The sequence below is a fragment of the Arachis duranensis genome, chromosome 2, assembly GCF_000817695.3.
Source record: "Arachis duranensis cultivar V14167 chromosome 2, aradu.V14167.gnm2.J7QH, whole genome shotgun sequence".
Lineage (NCBI taxonomy): Eukaryota > Viridiplantae > Streptophyta > Magnoliopsida > Fabales > Fabaceae > Arachis > Arachis duranensis.
In genome coordinates, this window is record NC_029773.3 from 44,897,942 (window position 1) to 44,905,321 (window position 7,380).

Genomic DNA, 7,380 nt, shown 5'->3' on the forward strand with positions numbered 1-7,380 from the left:
CATTTTCACTGAGAGGATGGATGGTAGCCATTGACAACGGTGATCCACCTACATACAGCTTGCCATGGAAAGGAGTATGAATGATTGGATGAAGGCAATAGGAAAGCAGAAGCTCAGAGGGAACAAAGCATCTTCATATGCTTATCTGAAATTCCCACCAATGAATTGCATAATTATTTCTATCCTATTTTATGTTCTATTTCGTTCTTTTAATTATCAAAACCCCATAACCATTTGAATCCGCCTGACTGAGATTTACAAGATGACCATAGCTTGCTTCAAGCTGACAATCTCCGTGGGATCGACCCTTACTCACGTAAGGTTTTACTTGGACGACCCAGTGCACTTGCTAGTCAGGTGCACGAAGTTGTGTATCACGATTTCGTGTACCATGCACCCATAAGTAGGAACACCTTTAAATCCTTCGGTGACTTGTAGCCATGATACTTCTTTACCCTGTGGCCATTCACCTTGAATGTTGTGCCACTTTAAGGGTGGAAAAGTTCGACCACACCATAGGGCTTCACTTCCTTTACTTTGAAGGGACTATCCCACCTTGAACAGAGCTTCCTGGGCATGAATCTAAGTCTTGAGTTGTAAAGAAGAACTCTGTCACCCTCTTGGAAATCCTTCTTGCAGATATGGTGATCATGGAATGCCTTAGTTTGCTCCATGTAAATCCTCGCATTTTTATAGGCCTCTATCCTAAGGCAATCAAGTTCCTCTAGTTGCAATTTTCTGGCTATACCCGCCTTGGTGAGATCCATGTTACACTGCTTAACCGCCCAATAGACCTTATGCTCGATTTCCACCGGGAGGTGGCATACATTCCCAAAGACAATCCGGAAGGGACTTATCTCTAATGGAGTCTTATAGGCCGTCCTATATGCCCACAATGCATCTCCTAACCCAGAGTTCCAGTCATTCCTTTGTAAATTTCCTACTTTTTCCAAAATTTGCTTAATCTCCTGGTTGAACACCTCCGCTTGCCCATTTGTTTGGGAGTGATAGGCGGTTGCAACTTTGTGTAGTACCCCAGAGCGCTTGAGTAATGCTTCTACCTTCCTGTTGCGAAAGTGAAAACCTTTGTCGCTCACGATTGCTCGTGGCGACGCATAGCGGAATACAATATTATTTTTATTGAAAGAAACCACAGCATTAGCGTCATCAAGGCGGGTAGGTATCGGTTCCACCCACTTTGATACTTAATCAACCGCTAACAAAATGTACAGATATTTGCTTGAGTTAGGAAATAGTCCCAGAAAGTCTATGCCACATACATCAAAGATTTCACAAAATAACATTGGTTGTTGAGGCATTTCATCCTTTTGGGATGCATTTCCTGACTTCTGACATTGGTGACATGACACACAAAATTGGTTAGCATCCTTGAATAGTGTTGGCCACCATAATCCACAATCCAAAACCTTTTTAGCCGCCCGTTGTGGGCCAAAGTGGCCAGCACACTCGGATGAATGACAAGATTCAAGAATGGATTGGATTTTGGATTCAGAGACACATCTTCGAATTACTTGGTCTACTCCCCTCTTCCACAAGTGAAGGTCATCCCAAATGTAATATATGGAATCACTCCTCAACTTATCCCTTTGATGTTTTGAAAAGTTGGAAGGGAAAATATTAGCAACTAAGTAGTTCGCCATATGATGCTAGAGCATCTTAGGCTAGTTTTACTATCCTTTTGTCTTTGTTTTTAATAGGTTTTATGCACTTTCTTGAGCTATAAGTAAGCAAACTGGGTAGAAATTTATGTGTGCCTATATTCATTCAACCATGAGTAATTTGATGCAATTTCATGACAATTTATGCTATGATTACTTGTATGTTAAGAATGATAAGAATTCTCATGACTTTAGCAAGGCTTTGATGCATTCATTGGTTGATGATAGGTGAAGAAAAGCATGGAGGAAGGTTGAAGAAGGAGCATGAAAAGGATGAAGAGGAAGCAACGTTGGTGGCCAAGTTGGACCACCAACGTTGCCTCAAACGTTGGAAGAGAAACAGAGCACTTCTCTGCATAGTGGCTGATGCTCACGTTTGAGGTAACGTTGGACATCCAACGTTACCCCCAACGTGGTGAGAAAAACTTCAATTCTGGAGCAGAATGAATTTTAAGTGGCGCGTACGCGTTTATGACGCATATGCGTAAAAAAAGCAAATTTTGACATCCGCGCGGAAGCGTGCATCACGCGTATGCGTAAATGAGTATTTTTTACTATTTTGCGCGGAAGCGCACGGTACACGTACGTGCCAAAACCAAATGTTGGAGGTCCAACGATGCCTCAAATGCTCCCTCCAACGTCCGCGATGCCAAGCCCAGAAATTGGAGTTGAGAATTTTGAATCGACGCGTATGCGTCAGTTACACGTACGCGCGGATGAACAAAAAACACTAATGTAAGCGTAAGTGTACAATACGCGTACGCGTGAAAACACCAATGTTGGAGGGAACATTGGAGCTCCAACGCTGAGGCCAACGTCCCGTACTCTATTTTAAATTGCAAAATGAAAATCTTGCATCCACGCGTAAGGTTACAGTACGCGTACGCGTGGATGAGCATTTTTGACCCTTTTGCGCGGAAGCACATGGTACGCGTACGCGTGGATTAGCTAACGTTGGCCCTCCAACATTGAGTCAAACACCAATGACAGCAAAAATTTTTTGGTTTTGCTGGTTAGTTTTAAATGGCGTTTGAGTCAACGTTGGCCCTCAAGCGTTGACTCAAACGTGAAGCATCAGGATTCAAATTTTACACAGATCTCTTCTCAACACCAAGGGCAATCAATTGGAGCCATATTCAACCCAATTCAATCAAGGCCAAAAGCCGAATTCAGATCTTGAAGATCAACGGAAGAAAGTGTATAAATAGCTTAGAGTTTAAGTTAGAAAAAACTTTTGCTGGGGAGGGGATTTCACTTTACTTTTTGGGGGGAGCTTTTACTTTCCTGGGCACTTTTATTCTATGTTAGTTAAATTCAGAATGTATCTTTCAATTCCAACTGGTATTTTGAGAGCTATGAACAACTAAACCCCTTTCATTGGGTTAGGGAGCTCTATTGTAATTCAATCGATCAATAGTAGTTTTTGTCTTCTTCTTCTTTCTTTTCTCTTGATTTTTGTTAGAAAGCTTTCGGTCTTAACTCAATTGGATAGTTGTCTTGAAAGAGAAGCTATCCATAATTGGAATTCTTCGGAGCCTTGAGAGAGGAATGAAAAATTCATGCTAGAATGTCTTTCTCACATTGGATTAGAATGGGGTTTGGATGGATATGGTGAATGTAATCTTACCAAAACTTTGATCTATGAATTTGTGTGGTATAGTCAGTGACCGAACTTCAACTCTTCCCAATGGGCAATTGTTCATGCTTAGAGAGATTAGTGAGCCAAGACATTGGGATCCAATCACCTAGGATTTCCTAGCAATGTAAATGAATGCATTGATTGAGGAAGAGGTGAAAATGATTTGATCCGGAGAGTTCAATATCTCTTAAAACCCAATGAATTCCCCATCTCTGATCTACTCATTCAATTTTACTTTTTGCATTTTTAATTTCATGCTTAATTCCCCGATCCCATTTAATTTCCAACAATTTAAGATTCTGTCACTTTAATTTCCTGCAATTTAATTTTCTGTTCCTTTAATTTCTTGCAATTTAAGTTTCCCGCGATTTTACATTCAGCAATTCCAATTTTAATTCAGATTTCGCTCAACTAGTATAATTCACCAATTTTAATTGATAGATCTCCTAATTCCTATGGGATTCAACCTCACTCTTTTTTGAGTTTTTACTTGATGACAATCCGGTGCACTTGCCGAAAGGAAATTTGTTGAGAGGTGATGCCAGGGCATCTAGGCCAGTTTTACTGACCTTTTCTTTACTGTTTTAGGATAGTTTCATGCATTTTCTTAGAGAATAAGGCAAGTTTTGGATGAAAATACACTCACACCTTGATTTAAGCAACTATTGTGAATTTTACATGATTTCATGAGGATTTTGCAAGAATTGAATAACAAATTGATGATGCATAATCTCATGACATTAGCTAGAGCTTTGATGCACTTTATTTGCTTGATTTTAGGACAAAGGAAGCAAGGAAGAACCACGTTAGTAGCCACGCTAACCTAGTTAACGTGACCACTAACATGGAATGGGAATGAGCTTGCAACGTTAATAAGAAAAGTAATCACCAATAATGCCTGCGAAGCCATCATAATCCCACGTTAATTGCCACGTTAACTAGGTTAACGTGGAGACAAAGAGAGCTCCAACGTTAGTGGTAAACGTGAACACCACTAACGCTCCAAAAATTGGCAATGAGCCACGTTAAGAGTTACATTAACTTAGTTAACGTGAACTCTAACGTGGAAGAGAGGAACAATGCCAACGTTAGTAACACTCACCTTTATCACTAACGTTGGATCAAACTAGCATTGCCCACGTTAGTGGTCACGCTAAGACCACTAACGTGAAAGTTAACGTGGAGCTAAGATTGATGAGCCAACGTTAGTGACACTCACCTTTGTCACTAACGTTGGAGATGGCATTCACTACCATGTTAGTGGCCACGTTAACTTAGTTAATGTGAGCTCTAACGTGGAGAGTAGGGGCACTTGGAGCGTTAGTGACAAAGGTAAGTGTCACTAACGCTCTCGAAGATGAGGCATACCCACGTTAAGAGCCACGTTAGTTACACTAATGTGAACTCTAACGTAGGGACAAGGGGTACAAGGCAACGTTATTGGGAAAGGTGAGTCCCAATAACGCTTGGGAAGGTTTATAAGGCAACGTTAGTGGTCACATTAGTGCCACTAACGTTGGAGTTAACGTGGGTTATATGGGGTTGGAACGTTAGTGAAAAAGGTGATTGCCACTAACGTTCTCGAATCCACAATTTCACTTAACGTTAACATCACTAACACCCATGCCTAACTCACACTTTTCTGCAAGCTAAGCCCACTAAAGATTGTAACTGCTTCAACTCAAGATCCAAGGCCCACATCCAGGACTTGGAGAACTCACTAGAAGTTCAAGAAGAGTAGTATATATAGGAGTAGTTTTGAACAATAGAGAAGCTTGGCACTTTAGAGAACTACCCTCTATATATTTACTTTTCTACACTTTTAACTAAGCATGTATTATTTTCTGACATTTTCCATTTCTAGAGCTATGAACAACTAAACCCCTTTCATTGGGTTAGGGAGCTCTGTTGTAATTTGATGGATCAACTATAGTTTTCATTCTTCTTCTTCTTTCTTCTCTTTTGATTTACTAGAAAGCTTTCGATCTTAATTCAATTGGTTAGTTATCTTGGAAAAGAAACTCTCCATAATTGTATCTCCTCTGAGCCTTGGAAAAGGGATGAGGATATCATGCTAGAAATGCTTTCTCATATTGGACCAAATTGGGGTCTGGGCGGATATAGTGAACTTGTAATCCTCCCAACACTTTGATTTGGAAATACATGTGGTATAATCAGTGACCACACTTCATCTCTTCTCATGAGCAATTAAATCAAGAAATTGGGCAATTGTTCAAGCTTAGAGAGATTGGGTTGCCAAGGAATTGGAACCCAATCACCTAAGATTGCCAAGGAGATCAATAGATGCTTTGATTGAGGAAGACATGAAAATGAATTTGATCCGGAGAATACAACATCTCCTGAGCCCAGTGAATTCCCCATTTCTGATCTTACCCATTCTCTTTACTTTCTGCCATTTATTTCCATGCTCATTTCCCCAAATCCCCATTTAAGATTCTGCACTTTATTTTCTGCTATTTACTTTCCCACCATTTAATTTTCTGCAATTCTCAAACTACATTCTGTTTAGCCCAACTAGCATACTCTTCCAACTAAAGTTGCTTGACCAATCAATCCCTGTGGGATTCAACCTCATTCTATTGTGATGTTTTACTTGACGATAATTCGGTATACTTGTCGAAGGGAAATTTGTTAAGAGACAAGTTTTCGTGCATCAAGTTTATGGCGCCGTTGCCAGGGATTGATTTTGTATCAACAATGATTAAGTTGGAAGTTCACTAGATTGAGCATTTTTCTTTTGTTTGTTTACTTTATTCAGTCGTTTATCTTCAGTTTGTTTAGTTTCTTCCTCATCCCTATACCCTCTCTGTTTTCTTTCTTTCTTTGTTATTATTTACAATTCTTCTCATTAACCCACTAACTGTTTGATAATTTGCACCACTCACATAACAATCACTCTAACAAGAATAATCTCTTCATTTCATCTCTTGCTGTGTGCCTTATTAGTTGTATGATAGGGAGAAGAAGGTGAGCTTCAACTTCCTTCGATTCAGAACCTGAAAGGACCCTCCGGAGACTAAGGAGGGAAACAAGAGGGAAAAGAGTTGTTGGTGCTAAGGAAGAGGAAGAGTATTTTGAAATAAACATGGAGGAGAACTTGAAAAACAATCAAGAAGGAGAAGCTCACAACCATGCCAGAGAAGGCCCTGTAAATCATGTTGGGCAAGAGAGGAGAGTTCTAGGCTCTTACATCAATCCAAACCCAGGAAACTATGGAAGTAGCATCCAAAAGCCCACCATACATGCCAACAACTTTGAACTAAAACCCCAGCTCATCACCCTTGTTCAAAACAACTGCTCATTTGGAGGAAGTGCCCAAGAAGACCCCAATCAACATCTAACCACCTTCCTGAGAATTTGTGACACTGTGAAGTCTAATGGAGTTCACCCAGATGTCTATAGGCTACTTTTGTTCCCTTTTTCACTCAGGGACAAAGCATCCAAGTGGCTGGAGTCCTTTCCAAAGGAGAGCTTAACAAATTGGGAAGATGTGGTGAGCAAATTTTTGGCAAGATTCTACCCTCCTCAAAGAATTAACAGGGTGAGAGCTGAGGTGCAAACTTTCAGGTAACAAGATGGTGAAACTCTTTATGAGGCATGGGAGAGGTTCAAGGACTTAATAAGAAGATGCCCACTAGATATGTTCAACGAATGGGTTCAACTTCACATTTTCTATGAAGGTATTTCTTATGAGTCAAAGAAGGCTATAGACCATTCATCAGGGGGCTCTCTAAACAAGAAGAAAACCATTGAAGAAGCCATAAATGTCATTGAAACAGTAGCTGAGAATGACTACTTCTGTGCTTTTGAAAGAAGCAACACCTGAGGAGTAATAGAGCTGAACCACATGGATGCATTGCTGGCTCAAAATAAGATGATCACCAAGCAGCTAGCAGATCTTACCAAGAAGGTGGAAGGAAACCAAGTGGCAGCAGTCATCACTTCATCACCAGCTCAAGAAGGAGTAAATATAGGAGAAGAAAGTGACTGGGAACAAGCCAACTACATTGGGAAGTCACCCAGACAAATCCATGATCCGTA

General features: G+C 40.4%; 1 non-coding gene across 1 annotated transcript; it reads right to left on the reverse strand.

Annotated features, from left to right (window-relative positions):
- Positions 1-6,877: 6,877 nt before the first annotated feature.
- Positions 6,878-6,984, reverse strand: LOC127745114 (small nucleolar RNA R71). The gene has a single exon (XR_008006310.1). It is a non-coding gene; the product is annotated as a small nucleolar RNA R71 (small nucleolar RNA).
- Between the last annotated feature and the right edge of the window lie 396 nt (positions 6,985-7,380).